Source organism: Falco biarmicus, chromosome 3 (genome assembly GCF_023638135.1).
Source record: "Falco biarmicus isolate bFalBia1 chromosome 3, bFalBia1.pri, whole genome shotgun sequence".
Classification (NCBI taxonomy): Eukaryota; Metazoa; Chordata; class Aves; order Falconiformes; family Falconidae; genus Falco; species Falco biarmicus.
Window position 1 is genome coordinate 97,405,945 of NC_079290.1, and position 15,042 is coordinate 97,420,986.

A 15,042-nucleotide genomic window follows, 5' to 3' on the forward strand; every position below is an offset into this window, starting at 1 on the left:
GTTCTCTCTTTATTTACAAGCCAGTGTTAACACCTTAAGTGTAAAGCAAGGCACCTCAAGAGCAATGGCAACAAACCTTTGATTGTATTAAAAAATCCTTTTTGCCAGGGGATAGGAATGACTGTATGGTCATGTTCTCTCAGCGTAACCTCCACCTTGATAGTGCTTGTCATCTGAGCAAATTGTACTATAGGTCTGTGAAGTGGATTACTACTGTCCACTAGAGGCTGTAATGAGACCAACAATGTCATTTTATGACAAATTGAAGACCTAGACTGTAATGATCAAAAATTGTGAAATTACTTATCACACTCAATACAATCACCGGATTTCCCTGAATGTGAATTTTTTTTAAAAAAAATCTCTAACTTCTTATACCTCTTATTCACCCATTTTTTGTAGATAATATTAATGGTATAAAACATGCAGTGTAGATGACACATTACAACTAGTGGATTGAAAGACAGTTTCTTCTAGACAGTGGACATCTTGCATGTCAAATTGATTAATATCTTTTGGTCAATACTGTATTCAGCTGGGAGTCATATCAGTTTCAGCACATCACCAGCAGTAAATAAAAATGCTTGAGTCAATGTGGGTTCATGTCCCTCTGACCACCGTGGTGTCAGAGCCCCTCTCTGTACTGCACTCAGCCAGCGGACTAGCATCTATCTTGGATCTCTGCTCTCTTTCTCTCCCTCGAGGGGCAGGAAGGTCTGCAATGAAAGAGTTTTGTTTTGGAAGTTTGCTGCTGCTTTGGTGTATGTACCTCTTGCTACGTGCCCTCCTCGGAGGGGGCAACATGATGGGGTTTAGGGTGGCTCTTAGCTGCTGCGAGAGTACACTGCAGGAGTTTTGGGTAGCCCTTGACCAGGACCTGACTGCTTCGGTTCTGAGTTCTCTTTATTCCCGTTGTCTGAACTACCCTGGTGGCAGGTAAAGTCACATTTACCTTCTACAGCAACTGACTTTCTTCTCTGGCTTAGTTCTGCGCTTCTGGGTCAATAGGCTGCAGTGCCTTTAGAGACACTGAGGGTCCTCCGTCCCAGCCATTCAGCAAAGGTCACATCAGGTGCTGTTTCCCACCCCCACTCCTTCACCGGCACCCCCATATTTTGTGGTATTCTTTGTGGAGGGAATATATAGAGCCCCCGTGTCGGCCCTCAGCAGGGGAGCTGCAGAGGCACAAGGACATATTGTGACATGGCGGTATATCCTGTGTTGTCGGGCAATGTCCGTGGAGGCGTAGTCCCCTCATTTCTTGTCTGTTAATGCAACCAACATATACCAAGTCAAAACAGAGGTGAGGAATGGCTTGTGAACCTGACATGGTGGTGGCAGTTGTGGCACTTCCCAAAGCCATGGGCTAAGGCTGCCTGCTGGCTCAGGAAAACAATATTGCTTTGACTTACAGTGGACTTAGATTTTAGGGGTCTCTTTTCAACTCTGAAGCAGAAACACAGACAATGGTGTAAAAGCCTGGAGTGTTGGCAAAAAACGTGGGTCCTGTGGCAAACACCATAGCCACAGAGTGGAGGAATACACAAGCCTCTTACATGAGCCTGCTACAAAAGGGAAAGTTGCCCAAAGCTTGCTTCAGCATGAATGTGGCTTCTCTTTCTCTGTGTGTGCCACACCTCTTGGCAAGGTGAACCTTTGAGAAGGAAAGATTCCTTTCTCCTGAGGTAACACTCTGTACAACTGGAATAAAAAAGGTGGCAGAAAGGGAGAATGCTGCGTACTCAGAATTAAACCCTGATGATGGGTCTGCAGCCTCTCTGGGGCTTTCACTTGATTTTCAGTTATCTCCAGTCTCTGTCTCTCTCCTTTGGTTCCTTTTATTAAATCAATGAGCCTTGCATTAGCTGGGTAAAGATAATTTTGCTGTCTGCTTTGCTGCTGTAGGTTCACTGTCTCATAGTGCTGAGCGGCACGTTAGTCCAAACATCTTGGCCTGTTGCTGCTTCTGTCCCCAGACCTCTCCTAGAATGGAAAACGATGTTGGGTTTCATAGTGAACCTGAACTAAAGATGCAGCAGGCGCTGTGGTAAAAGATCCTTATGTTTCATGGAGCTAGTCTACATTACAGTATCAACTCTAAATCAAGAGCACTGCAGCTTACAATGTTATTATTACGTTCTTTAGCAATTACGGTGAACTAGTGCAGTCATTTATAGAAGGGACCACTTTGCTGATCTGCATAATGACAGGCTGAGTCCTAGGGTACTTTGCATCTAGACTCTAATGCTAGATTTAATGCTAAAATCTAATGCTAATATATAATGGACACATAGGAGATATACCTGCACTAGAAACACGGTACCTTGGAGCTTATTGTTGTGGCAGACTGGTACAAGCCGCAATGAACAGCCTGGTCTGGATGGCTGTGTTACAGGGAGTGCACATCTGAGGCCTGTGACCCCGCAGCATCCCGCTCCACAGAGCTGGTACATAACAGCCTTTGCTATTCATGCAACATTTTTTGCAATGTCCTTGGGGTGGGGAGAAGCTTCATCTGTGCTGTACCTCCCTTCCTGATGCCAAAGCAGAGAGTGAATGGCTCCTTATGGATCACTGTCAGGTTGCATGCGAGCATAGCAGCCCGCTGTCCTTCGGCTCTATTCCTCCCATTCATTGCTTCCATAATTTTGTTTCTCTAAGTTGTACCTGGCTCGGTAATTTGATGTTTTGCCTTTTCTTCTAAGACCTGAAGACCAGACTGAGCCAGTCCAGAAGGAGGATACTTCCTCTGGTCTCTGGTTTGCATCCGTGCTCCTTATTTGCCCATCGCTGCAGTTTATGGCACTGCAGAGACCTGTGTTCAGAGAAGTAAGAGGGTAAGGAGCTGATGCTGGAGCCACGGGGAAGTGTAAGTTGACTTGGTGGGGGTGGGGGTGGGGGGTGGCAGCAGATTTGGGAGAGGCTCACAGTGGTTTGCGTGCAGCTGGGAGAGATGCGAGGGGATCTTTGATGAAATGCGTGCTGAGGAATCCAGAGGGAGTTAGTACCCAAACATGCGTGGTTCAGCCCTGCCTGTCTTGTAGTTCAGTGACGGTATGAGTCAGAGCCTCTTTGGTCTGAATGAAGTGGAAGGTACTTTCTACAAAGCAACTCAAGCATATGCCAAGGATCCGGATAAATAAAACTAATTCAGAAAAAGGGAGTGGGATGCAAGCTTTTGCTCTAAATCACTTTGCAGCTCTCCACAGCGAAATGCAATATGGCATCTTAAACAAAATCACCCTCTTCTGACTCTCGCAGAGGCTGCTTCAGAGCATTCCCTGGCTTCCAGCACAGTTTTATTTCCTCCCTTAGAGAGACAGACCAGCCTTGACTGAGCAACTGATTTTCATGCATCCTTTAAACCAGCATTCCCTGCCATTTCTGAAGGACAGCACGCTTCGCTAGCTGCCTCTTCCTTCCCCCTTAAACAATATAGGGTTGGGGTTGGGGATTTTTTGTGGTTATTCGGTTTTTTTTCCCCCCCTCCCCAGCTCATTTCTTTCCGCCTGCAAAGTGATTTGAGATCCCCGCGCCGCAGCCTGCCACCGGAGCGGGGGGACTTGCGTGGAACAGTGGCGCGCAGGGCTCCAGCCCGCCGTAGAGAGCCAGCCTGGCCTTCCAAGTGTTACAAGGGGCAGGAGGGAGGTAAGTGGCGAGGCGACCCCCCCCTCCCCTCCCCCCAACCCCTCCACCTCTCCCCGCCCCCGCCCGCTCCCCGGGCCCGTCGGTGCCGCCCGCGGGCAGCGTGCGGCCGCCACGCAAAGGGTTAAGGCCGCCTTGGCCCGGCGGAGCTGTGCGTATGCAATAATCTGTGTGGCTCTCTTGGCCGCCTGCCAGAGTGTTGCCTTGCCTCCTCCTCCTCCTCCTCCCTTCTCCCCCCCCCCCTTTTGCATGAAGTAGGATCCTTGAGCTGTTGCAGAGGCAGCCAACTGCTCCATATTTGGCTTCTATTACCCATTTACATGCTGGAGAGAGGAGAGGGAGCGAGCGCTGGTACCGCAGACATCATTTCTACTACAGTGGTGGAGACATCCCGGACCTGTGTCACTGCAGGGGGAAGGAAAAAAACCAAACAAACAAAAAAGCAGCCCCAAGCCCCGTGATCAGCTAGGAAGACATTTGTGTGCGAGGTCCCCCCCCCGCCAACCCCACCTCCACTGACACTTTACAGTAAGTGGCTTTTTCTTCCTCCTCTGCTTTCTGCCTGCCCCCCCCCCCCCCCCTCCCCCCCGCGGCTTCTTCCCTTGTTTAGACTGCGAACCGCCGGCGATTTCCAGCTGGAAAAACACGGGGCCGCGGGGGAGGGGAGCGCACTGCCCACCTCGCCGCGGGGCTGCAGCCCGCCTCGCTGCGGCCGCCCCCCGGCCCGGCCCGGCGCGGCCCGGCCCGGCCCGGCCCGGCCCGCAGGCGCTGCTGCCGCGGGCCCGGCCCCGGCCCCGGCCCCGGGGGAGAGGGAGGGAGGGAAGGGAGGGGGGGGCGGGCCGCGAAATGGCCGAGGGCGCCGGCGGAGGGAGCGGGGATGCGGGGACACGGGGGCGGGGGGGGCCGGGGCGGCCCGGCGGGGGCAGCCGCTCGTACAGTCCTGTCCCCCCCCGGGCACCTTCCCCCTTCCTCACACGCACCCCCCCCTCGCCCCCGGCCCGGGCGGGGTGTGGGTGGCCGCGGGGCCGGTGGACATTTTGCGAACGGCCGCTGCCCCCGGTGCGGCGGCCGCGGGGCGTGTGTGTGTGCGGGGCCGTGCCTCAGCGTGTGTGTGTGTGTGTGACAGTGTGCGGGGCCGTGCCACTGTGTGTGTGTGTGTGTCTCTGTGTGTGTGTGTGTGTGCGGGGCCCGTACCTCAGTGTGTGACTGACTGTGTGTGTGTGTGTGTGGCTGCGCGGTGCGGGGGGGCCGTGCGGTGCCCCGTACGCCGGGCGGGCCCGGCGGGGCGCAGCGCGGGGCTGGGTGCCGGCAGGGCCGGTCGCCGCCGCCACGGCGTATGTAGTACGGGGCTGGGCGGCTGCCGGAGGGTGAATGAAGCGAGGAGGAGGAGGGTGGCGGCGGCGGCGGCGGCGGCGGAGGCGGAGGAGGAGGAGGAGGCGGCGCTGGGGCTGGGATGTGCCCGGCGGCAGCCCCGCTCCGCTTCACTCAGGGCCCAGGCCGGCTGCAGACGCCACCCGGTACTGCCGGCCGGGAGAGCGGGGGCGGGGGGGGCCGGGGCGGGAGGGAAGGCCGGGGGGAGAGGTGGGCACCGGGGGGGCCGCCGCCTGCCCGCGGGGTGCCGGGGGGAGCGGGCCAGGGTTCCCCCGCCGCCGCCCCGGGGCCCCGCTCGCCGCCGGCCGCGGCCGCTGCCCGCCCGCCGCTCCCCTACCGCCGCCCCCCCGCCTCGGGGTGTGCTGGGGCCGGGCCGGGCGGCTGGGCTAGGGGGCTTGCGTTTGTTCCCCCCCCCCCCCTCCCCCGGCATCGTAATTTACCGGCAGAGAACGAATAAATGACCCCTTGTATGTTGGTGGGTGCTGAATCCGTCAGTGCGATTCCTGAGAATATTAAAGTCTAAATTAAAGCATGCTGGAAAACGTTAGCTCCTACTGTAACTGTAATAGCGATAATAATAAAATGACAGAATTGGGAGCGATTTACATGTTATTGAAGAGGAGGAATTACTGGAGAGTAATAATAGAAAAGAAAACAAGTCGGAAGCCCGTTATATAATGCACTGTGTAGACAACGAGAGCGACGGGCTATTTTTATTTTGTTTACCGTATGCTGTGTAATAGGGACTCCTCCGAGCAGCATCTCTTCCCCCGTGAGCCCAAACTCCAGATAGAATTGGGGGAAAAATTCTGAGTGTTCCTGTTACGCCCAGACGAAGAAATCCGGGTGTGTAAAACCTTCCTCCTTACAAACGTTTCCTGCGTACGGATCGGCAAGGGTGCAGGTAGATGACCTTTGCTGGAGACCTCTTCCCTTTGGTATGGTAGAGAAATTCATATTTTGTAGCGCAGGTTATGCTTTAACACTCATGGTTATGTATTTTATGCAGTAATGGTTACTTTACGTGTCAGATGTGGTCAGGCATAGTGAGTTACTCTGCTTACACACCGAGAAGTCAAGGACTTTTAATTTCAGTTTCGAACGAAGCCTTCCCCTAAAGGAAAATCCCGGCTCTGCGTTAGGCTATTTCTGTTCGGGTGATGGAGATAGTTCGGTTTTATGATATGGAGCAAGGGTTATGAATGAGGGAGAGGGAAATTGAGAATGGCCAGGGAAAATATTACGCTGTAGTTATTTTTGCAGTGCTGTGAGATAATAGTAAGTTGTAATTGCATGTTATTGCACCTAATTTGTTTGTAAAACCGGCCGGTATTTTACAGGCAGCAGTTTTTTTTGTAAAGGGTGGCTGTAATCTCCTCACTTTTTACATAAGGCAGAGGTCGATAGATTTTCCTCCGCGCTTGCCTGTCTGTCTGTCTCTCTCATCATGTAGCGACATGTCAGCAATGTAGGCTTTCAGCACGCTTACTCCAGCCCTGATCAGTCATGTAATTAGATCAGGCTGCCATGGTAACAGACGGTATTCACGGTCCAGTCAGGTGTGTGCGCGGCTGGCCGGCAACCCACCGGGCTACCACCAGCCACCCTGCCTGTGCCACCGCGGTGCTGCACAGCCGGCATGGCTACCACCTTGGGCTCGCCAACGAAGGATGCCGGTGGTGGTTGCCTAATGGTTGAACTTCTCGGGAAGGGTGTTCTTCGCTGGTTGTAGTGTCAGGCAGATGGGACGGTACGTGGCACGCTTAGCAGGTTAGCCAAATTGCCAGTTCGACTTGTATTTATTATTAGCAAATTCACGAAGGTGTGGTATTTGTAAAAATGCTTTTGGCTTACAAAAGCTTGCATAAAAGTTTCTTCCGAGTGTGTGTGTGGTTTTTTGTTTTTTTTCTCTTCCCCCCCCCCCCCCCCCCCCCCCCCCCCCCCCCGGCCTGACTGGTTTAACTGTTTGGTGGCTGTAACGGTGTTTGTGACGGTTCACATTCCAGCTTTCACATTTTAGGCCACAGGCTTGTTAGTCCTCCACTGGCATACTGTACTTTATACCTTCTGGCCAGTAAAATGAAAATCAGTGATACCTGATACCACCATTGTCACTTGGGTCTGTTAAGCCTCTTCAGAGCTCTTAGCAAGGTCTAAACCCTTTCCTGTTTTAGGTGAAAGCTGACTTCAGTTTCTCTTGATGAAAAACCTAAGTATGTATTATTAAAAACAAGATTCTCAGCAAATACTTTGTTTCCAACATTGGTTTGTTTGGTTTTTTGTTGTTTGTTTAACACCACCACCACCACCCCCCAAGCTAATTAGCTTCAGACTCTATACTGCTCTTAAAAATGTATTTACCCAAGCAATGTCTATTTGTTTTTAGTGTTTGGACATCACTCTTTTAAGCCACTTTTTCACAAACATGGGTATAATTTTTTAAAGGCACCAAATTTGGCACGCTGTTCCAATGTCATAAATCTGGAGTGACTCCAGGGGACGGGATTGTGAGGCACTTACATGGGTGTATATCTAGAATAACTCCATTTATTGGACTTAATCCAGACATGTAGTAGAGTAACGGAGCTCAAAAAGTGATCTGCAGCGTATCACTGTTATTTTTCTTTCTATCTTTTTACGGCAAAAAGCACTGTGGCCTTAAATAGGATTTTTGCCTGATTACGGAGCTGCATTAAGCGTCTGCAGAAGTGGTTAACACCCCTATTCCAGTCACTAATCTTGCATGCACTTACACTAATATTGAACTTGGCCTGGAGGATTTCATGTCTCGATGATGAGAAATCATCAGCACCCACAGCTCCCGAGCGTTTGTAGTACCAGGCTGGAACGTAATGCAATCCAGAAATATCTCAGTAAAATAGATATTTTAATCGCTGTGATGGTAAAGCACCGGAGCTGGAGGAGGTAATGAGGAATGCCTGTCGGTGGTGCAGCTCCTGCGGTGCCAGGCAGCCGGTGGTCTGGCATTTGGTGTGACGAGTTTGCAGGTCTCAGCCTGGCTGCTGAGCAGGGACGTTTCTCCTTGGAAGGGTGAGGGAACAGGGAGCTCATGGGCAGTTTCCTACACCCTAAGTGCAGCTTTTCAGTGCCTCAACTAACTCGCCTTTCTTGTTAGGAGAGAATATCCTCCTCTGCTTGGCACGGCCGCCTCCGGTTTGGGCCTCCGTACCGAGGAGGTGGCTTGAAATAGAAGAGCCTGTTCGGGGGACTGGCTGGAGAGCGTGGAATAATCACGCGCAGGACGACTCCTGTAGAGTGAGCCTTTGTGTATCGCGTGCTGCTTATACATATTTTATTGTAAGACAAATTACCTGTGTGACAAAGAGCATTAGAAAGTAATTATTTTCAACAAGATCAAATATACAGTAGTTAAAAGACTTTTTGAAAATAAACAGTGTAACTTTTCTCTCTTGCCCTTCTGGCCTGATCGAATTTATTTAGAAAGGTTGAAAAAAATAGCCTTGTTTTAAAAGACATTTACAAGGGACCTGGAATTTCACTTAAGAAAAATTTTTATGTAATAGATTCAGTGGCCTAGTTTCCTGTTAATTAAGAAAATAGACACTTAAATGCAGTCACCTGAAAAGCAACTAAGGATTTAAACATTAGAATTGTTTTAGTAACGTAGCTAGTAAAGCAAAATCAAGGCCTGATTTTCCCCTTGCTGAAGTTTAGCATTACATCTTGGTAGACGACAGTCAGGATTTATCATTGTCATTGTTGGTACAGTGCGCTGCTTTTGTTGTGGTGTACTAATTGAAGGGGAAATGCAATAACGAAGTATGGCAGGCTGTAAAGGAAATGCGTGTCAGAATTGCATGGATGGTCTGAAGCACTGGCTGGCTGCAAACCTACTCCAGCGTGTGAGGCAGCTCACGCTGATGCTGCTTGAGGGAAGTCGGGCTGTGTGACAGCCTCAGCTAAGCATACAGGTTGTGAATGATTTGGCTGCTTTGGAGGACTGTACAGGTACAGTGTGTGCAATTCACAGAGTGCAGACGACGGATTTTGTTGTAGGTCTCTTCTGAGATTGCTGTAACCAACTCTGCTTTAACAAATAGAAATATAATTAGCATGAGAAACACAAGTAAAAGGCTTGGCACAGGTAGATGCTTCATTGCAAAGAAATGACATGCTTTATTCCAGTGACATCAATAGCCTTAGCTTTGCAAACTGAAAATCCTGACCTCATCCTTTCACTTTACTTTTATTTAAAGCTCTAAGTGTGATAAGTAGGTATTTGGATAAATGCACTGTATTTTGGATTCTTGTTCAGTGGTTCATATTCTGTATATAAAGAAATTGGAAGATTTTTACTTCATTTTGGCTGAGCTGGTACGTGACTAATGTTTTAAAATGCAAGAAACTTTGCAGACTCCTGACTTTTGCAGAATGACAAAAACCTGGTCGATAACCATAATTCCTTTTTGATCTCAGTGCATGTGTTTAGAATGTAATGCTTCATGGGTTTTTGTTTGGTTTTTTTCACCTCAAAGCTGTAGTCTGAAGTGGTTGTAGAACACATGCAAATCTGTGTTTGTGCATTGGTCCCAGTCTGCAAAGTTACTTTAGTACATGTCCCAGTGAGGGGTTTGCTGAATGAGGGTTGATTAAAGAACCTATCAAGAGTTAAGTATGTGTGTAAATCCTCCCATAAATAGGAACGAGTAAGTATGTTCATAAACTGAAACAACAGAAATGCTTCTCAGTGAGGGAGAAATGGTCCCACTAAATCCTTTTATTGTCCCGAGAGTGATAAAAATATTTGGTGAGACTCCAAGTGAAAAACTAAAATGTATTTTGTTTAATATGTAACGTCAGCAGAAATTCAGTGCTGGCTCTTCATAATTTTACTGAGCAAAAATACAGAAATAGAAAAAATCTCCACACTGGTAAAGTTTTCCTTTGTTTATATTATTTGGGAATTTTCAGTAATATGCATTGAGTCTAGCATGCCACCATTAATGAGAAAATAGCGTACAAGGTAGCGGCACGTTCCCAAAGCTGGTTATTTTTCACTTAATAGTAGCAGTTGCAGCAGTATGTTTTCTGGATGATGCTCCTCCTCAAATAAAATATATTCTGTTGGCAGTGAAGACAGTCATCTCAACTCGCTTAGGATTCTTCACCTCATTAAGATCACATTTAGGGAGAGAGCACTCAGTTTGGATAAATGGCCTCTGCTCTCTACTGTATGTGCTCTGCAGAATTAAATGTATAGTTTATTTGTGCTTGAGTAATAGCAAAAGCAGTCTCTCAGTTCTTTGTTGGGATGTCTTAGCATGTTGTAAATTGTTTGACTCTTAACTGTGTTTTTGTTTCTTTTTATTTTGGTTTCCACCCTCTCAACTCCTGGATCAACAGTCACATTGCAGGCCAAGCCAGATGCGCAAGCAATACAAGCTGTGAATTTATTCTTGACCCCTGCAGGACAGTGACCACCTTCGTTTTTCTCTTCACCGTACAGATATGCACTGCCACTAAGGTGAGAATTTAATGCTTTTTATTTCCTCTAACCAGTGTACGCTGTCTGCTCTGGGCTTTAATCAGCGTGGGCACCTTAGGGTGCCCGTGGGGTTACCTACCCGGGACACTTCATACTTCCCTTGCCTGGCAGTAGAGGTCCTTGAGAAACTCTTGGTTAAAAAAATTCCATTAACTCTGGTGACTCAGTTCGGTGACTTACAGGACAGTGGGCTCCAGATGAGTGGTGTTATGCTCACCCCAGGTCAGAGCATATTCGGTTACTAAAAGATGATGGTATGAATGGAAAAGTTTACAGGTTTTGATTTTTGTTGTCAAATGCCACACGTAAAATTGTATTAATCACTTTTACGAATATTTTCAGTGGTTTTTGTTGCTTGCAGCCTGCTTGACTTTTCCAGTGTCTTGAGTTACTCCTGTGCACTGAACTTGGTCCTGGCATTGCGATACTTCCCAGGATAACTAGTCACTACTGACGTGCCTGGTGTCTTTAACTGTGGTTTGAGGAATGTTTTCAATTCTTCTGATTGTTTTCCCTGAAATGCTGTAGCCAGACGGGATGTATTAGCGCACATATATCAGTCTGCTCTCCCTCTCTCCTCTCTCTCCTTCCCATATGGTTGTGGAGAATACCTTGAAAGAACCAAGTGTCGAGGCTCAACGAACATACTGCCAATAAAAAGAACATAAATTTTTATTTTATTTCTTTAATCTGATTGTCATTAAGCCAGCCTGGTTTTTTGGACCTGTTACATGATTTTTGAGTGCTTGGGATTGGCAATACTGCTAATGCTTAAAAAAAAAAGATAAAGGGTCATAAGAAAATTGCCTGTGTCTTTAAATAAAAGAAAATGAAATGTAGTGGTTACTTGCAGAAAATCAAAGGATTTTTTTTTTTCTATTTACAGCCAGAAAAATTAATTACTCTAGCATTCTGCTTTTGAGGGGCTGATCAGAAAGTCTCCATTGCAGAATAACTTTTTAATGTCTGCGGCATGTCATGGAAAAGTATGCAGCACATAATTTACATTTTATTGTGGCTGAGGGGAAGGGTGCTGTGCTTTAAGGGGAAGTTGTCTAAGAAGTAGTTACATGCAAAGACATGCCTGTTACGGTTTACAAATGAGCTTGAATGGTGGGGGTAGATTGTAACCACTGTATCTCTTCAGAGCAGTAAGAATTTCTTTAGAGTGGAAAACCAGACAAAGTGCCTGGGCACTGACACATTTCGTCTTTCCATTTTGGAAGAAAACTGACTTGGTAGCAGCTCTTGACTTGGGAGGTGGATAGAAGGAAGCGTTTTGTTATGACATTATCGTTTCCACAGAGCATTTCATTTTTTTCTGAATTAGCTTGGGCTGTATGAAATTGTATTTATTTGCAGAAGTAATTACTCCAGGAAAGACTTACAGCTCTTAATTAGAAGTAGTAATCTTTATAGTGTATTGGTCAAATCCTATGAATAATCAGATTGTGTTATCCACAATGTGTTGCTAAGTCACCTCAAATATTTTAGCATCTGGCATTTCCTGCAGTTGCACGAGAGAGAATATATTACGTGTTAGGCAAACAGTTTGGGTAAAAAATATAACCTAGTTAAGTCTGGTGCAGAGGCATGACAGGACTGTAGTACTGTACTGCTTTTTTCTGTGCCAGCGCAGCTTGCAGTATAGTGTTGTAGTTCTAGACCTTAGATCAGATTTGTTTTGGCTTCTTTTCTTGTCGTTGGACATTTTAGTCACTAAGTTTGGGGTACCTCTGTTGGCCTCATTAGTTAGTTCTCATTTTCTCTAGGGAGCGATCAAAATCAGGCCCACTGTATAACTAGATGAGTGAAAGAAGCGTTGCTGAGGTGGAGACTGCCTGCTTACAAGCATTCTCTCTGTCACTGGATGTAACAGGGGGGAGCTCACAGTAGTGACACGTGAAAGGAACGTGACCTGGCGCTGTGCAGCGAACAGCCTCAGATAGGTTACACGGCTTAAGACAGAGCATCACATGCAAAAACCCGTTGTCTTTCTGGCTTTCGTATTTGTTTCGGGGTGAAGGTGGTGAGACCCTGCTCCGTTTTAGGCAGGCCTGGGTTATTACCATCCACAGTCTGTCAGAGGGATCAAACATGGAACGTGTTTGAACGCATCCAAAATGAGATCTCAGAAACCTTGCTTTAGTCCTGATGGCCCTACACGTGCGTTCGTGGCTTTACCAGCGTGAGGAATCATGTGGCTTCAGGGAGTAATGTCGCTGTTGTGTGTGAGCTCCCAGTGTGCTTACCCTTCTAATTCAAGCAGCATTCTTGCAGAGCCTGCTAAACATCTTGCCTGAATAAGGACATGGGGATTAGTAAGAATAAAATTAAAACAAATACACAGAGATACAGCTTTTTTTTTTTTTTTTTTTTTTTTTAATCATGACTTCAGTTAATTTTTGCCTGCTCTACAAAACAGAGTTATTGTTATTTGTTCAGAGCATGCACTGCCTCCTTCCACGTAGGCAAATGACTCAATGCTTTCTTTTGAACAGTTGCGTTGAGAGGATTTTGCATGAGAGACTGGACACTTTAACAACTAAAGAGTTCTTTTTAATCTTTTCCACTGTCAAGTCACTTGGTATCTATTAATCATATTATAATATTGGGTTGAATTTAGAGCCGCAGCCCATTTCTAAGAATTTTTTTCCTGATTTTTCCATGAGTATGCCTGTACACTACCTAATGTAACTTATTTTTTTATGTAAGACATAATTTATGTTTTATGCAGACTTTTGGCTACTGCTCTCTGTAAACGGACAACAATCTGCCCTTTTAAAATACTTTGTAGTGAACATAAAAAGAGCTAATCCGTCTCTATAATAGTGTGTCCAGTGGTGGCTTTTTGATTGCCATATCTGTGTCCTTTTATCATAACTGGTTTTGTTTCTTCCTTCTCATACTATTTATGAAGGCTTACAGTGGCTGTAGGGCTAAGGGAAGGTAGGCGATGGAGATTTTTAACATTTTAAGAGCACAAACGGAGATGTGAGCTAGGTTTAATTGGGTAGTAATTAGAAATAATTTTATTTTTTTTCAATTGGTTGTGTTGTGTGTAGCTTAAAGGTAAATTAAATGAAGTGATGTGAGTGCAGACTGGTGTCTTAGGAATGAGGCTTTGTGGTCCCCTCAGCCCTACCCCATCACCTCAGCTGCGACCTTTCATGTTTTTGCTCTGCTGTTTGTTCAGCAGGTATTGAAGGTCTGGTGTCTGGCTGATTGAAGGTTTTGTAACACCGTCTAAAGTGTAAATGGAGTTGGTGGTAGTGATCTTTCTACATAAAAACACAAGGTTCACGTTCCTAATGTGCTATAAAACATGACCTTCCAACTTCTGTTTTAAAAAACGTGTATCTGCAAGTGGAACAAGGGACTTGCTGTCCCACGCACTGCGGCTTGTTGGCATTACTTCAAAGCGTGGGCTTTTGAATGTTAGTGTAAGTATTGAGAGATGGAGAACTGCTACGTGCTGAGGGCCAAAAGTGGTGAGATGACTAGATGCGATGTACAGTTGAGTGTGAGCCTCAGCATCTGTGTGCGCCTTCCTGCCCTCTCCCTTGGCGGTGTGTGTTGAGCAGGGGTGTGCCGGTGAGTTTTGCTGTGCCTCGATACCAGGGGCATGCTTTTGGGTGATGAAGGTTAGCCCCCGGTACCAGGGGTATTTCGGTTGAAGGTTAGCCCAAGTGGCAGCTTCTGCATTTGAATGTGTTGGCTGAGGGGTTTCTCACGGTGAGATGCTGTGATGGAGGCAACCCCCAAGTCTGATAATTGCTTCTTTATCTTCTGAGCAGTTACTTAATGGTGATCAACCCATTTTGCGGCTAGCTGTAAGCATGACTTAAGGATTTATTGAGTCACTTTGTGCTCTATAAAATAGAGTACAAATGTTGAAGTGTTTCTCACTCGTATGGGAGCGTGGTTGTGACTGTTAGCACATTTTTGTTTGTCAGGTACCCATGCGTGAAAGCCCTTGTAGTTTTGTAAATTTAACATTTTCTGTGAGGCCAGCTACTTGAAAGAAAGTCAGGCTTTAATGGAGAAGGATAATTACAAAAAAGAAAGCTTAATCCTCCTTTAACGTGCTTGGAAATTTTGTGCTAGTGAATATTTTCTCATTGGTGTGGTTCCTTTTTAGTGCCATGTGCAGTTGCTGAGTAGAGAGTGATTTTTCAAATTATTATGGTGGTAAATGCATTTCTCCTCTTCCGTAGCCCCTGAGCATATCACCTGCCTGGTACTGTGCCATATTCATAGTTTTCCCCAGATAAATCTTGACAGCAAGTAGATCCGGAAGAGTTTGAAAATTTACTGTGTGCAAGAAAAAAAAATCTTAGTAGAAGATTATACTAGAAGAAGTTGTAAGTTTATTCTCCATGTACCACTAGTGGTTAAAAACCCGTAGCACTAATCATATGTAATGCATTTTTATTTACAGATTAGTAGGCTCTACTCTGACATATGACTAACAGGGAAGCCCCTCCCTTTAACAGTTG

The 15,042-nt window shown here is 46.8% G+C and overlaps 1 protein-coding gene and 1 long non-coding RNA gene across 8 annotated transcripts in view; one reads left to right on the forward strand and one right to left on the reverse strand.

The window, feature by feature from the left end:
• Nucleotides 1-358: 358 nt before the first annotated feature.
• Nucleotides 359-10,510, reverse strand: LOC130146300 (uncharacterized). The gene is made up of 4 exons (XR_008820853.1): nucleotides 10,379-10,510; nucleotides 3,958-4,181; nucleotides 2,324-2,815; nucleotides 359-1,983 (listed from the first exon to the last, which is right to left on the reverse strand). It is a non-coding gene; the product is annotated as an uncharacterized LOC130146300 (long non-coding RNA).
• ATXN1 (ataxin 1) overlaps nucleotides 10,402-15,042 on the forward strand; it is a 212,363-nt gene continuing 207,722 nt past the window's right edge. For all 7 annotated transcript variants that reach the window (XM_056332313.1, XM_056332312.1, XM_056332315.1 and 4 more), the window contains exon 1: nucleotides 10,402-10,522. The gene's annotated coding sequence lies outside the window, so the exon portion shown is untranslated. The remainder of the gene's footprint in view (nucleotides 10,523-15,042) is intronic.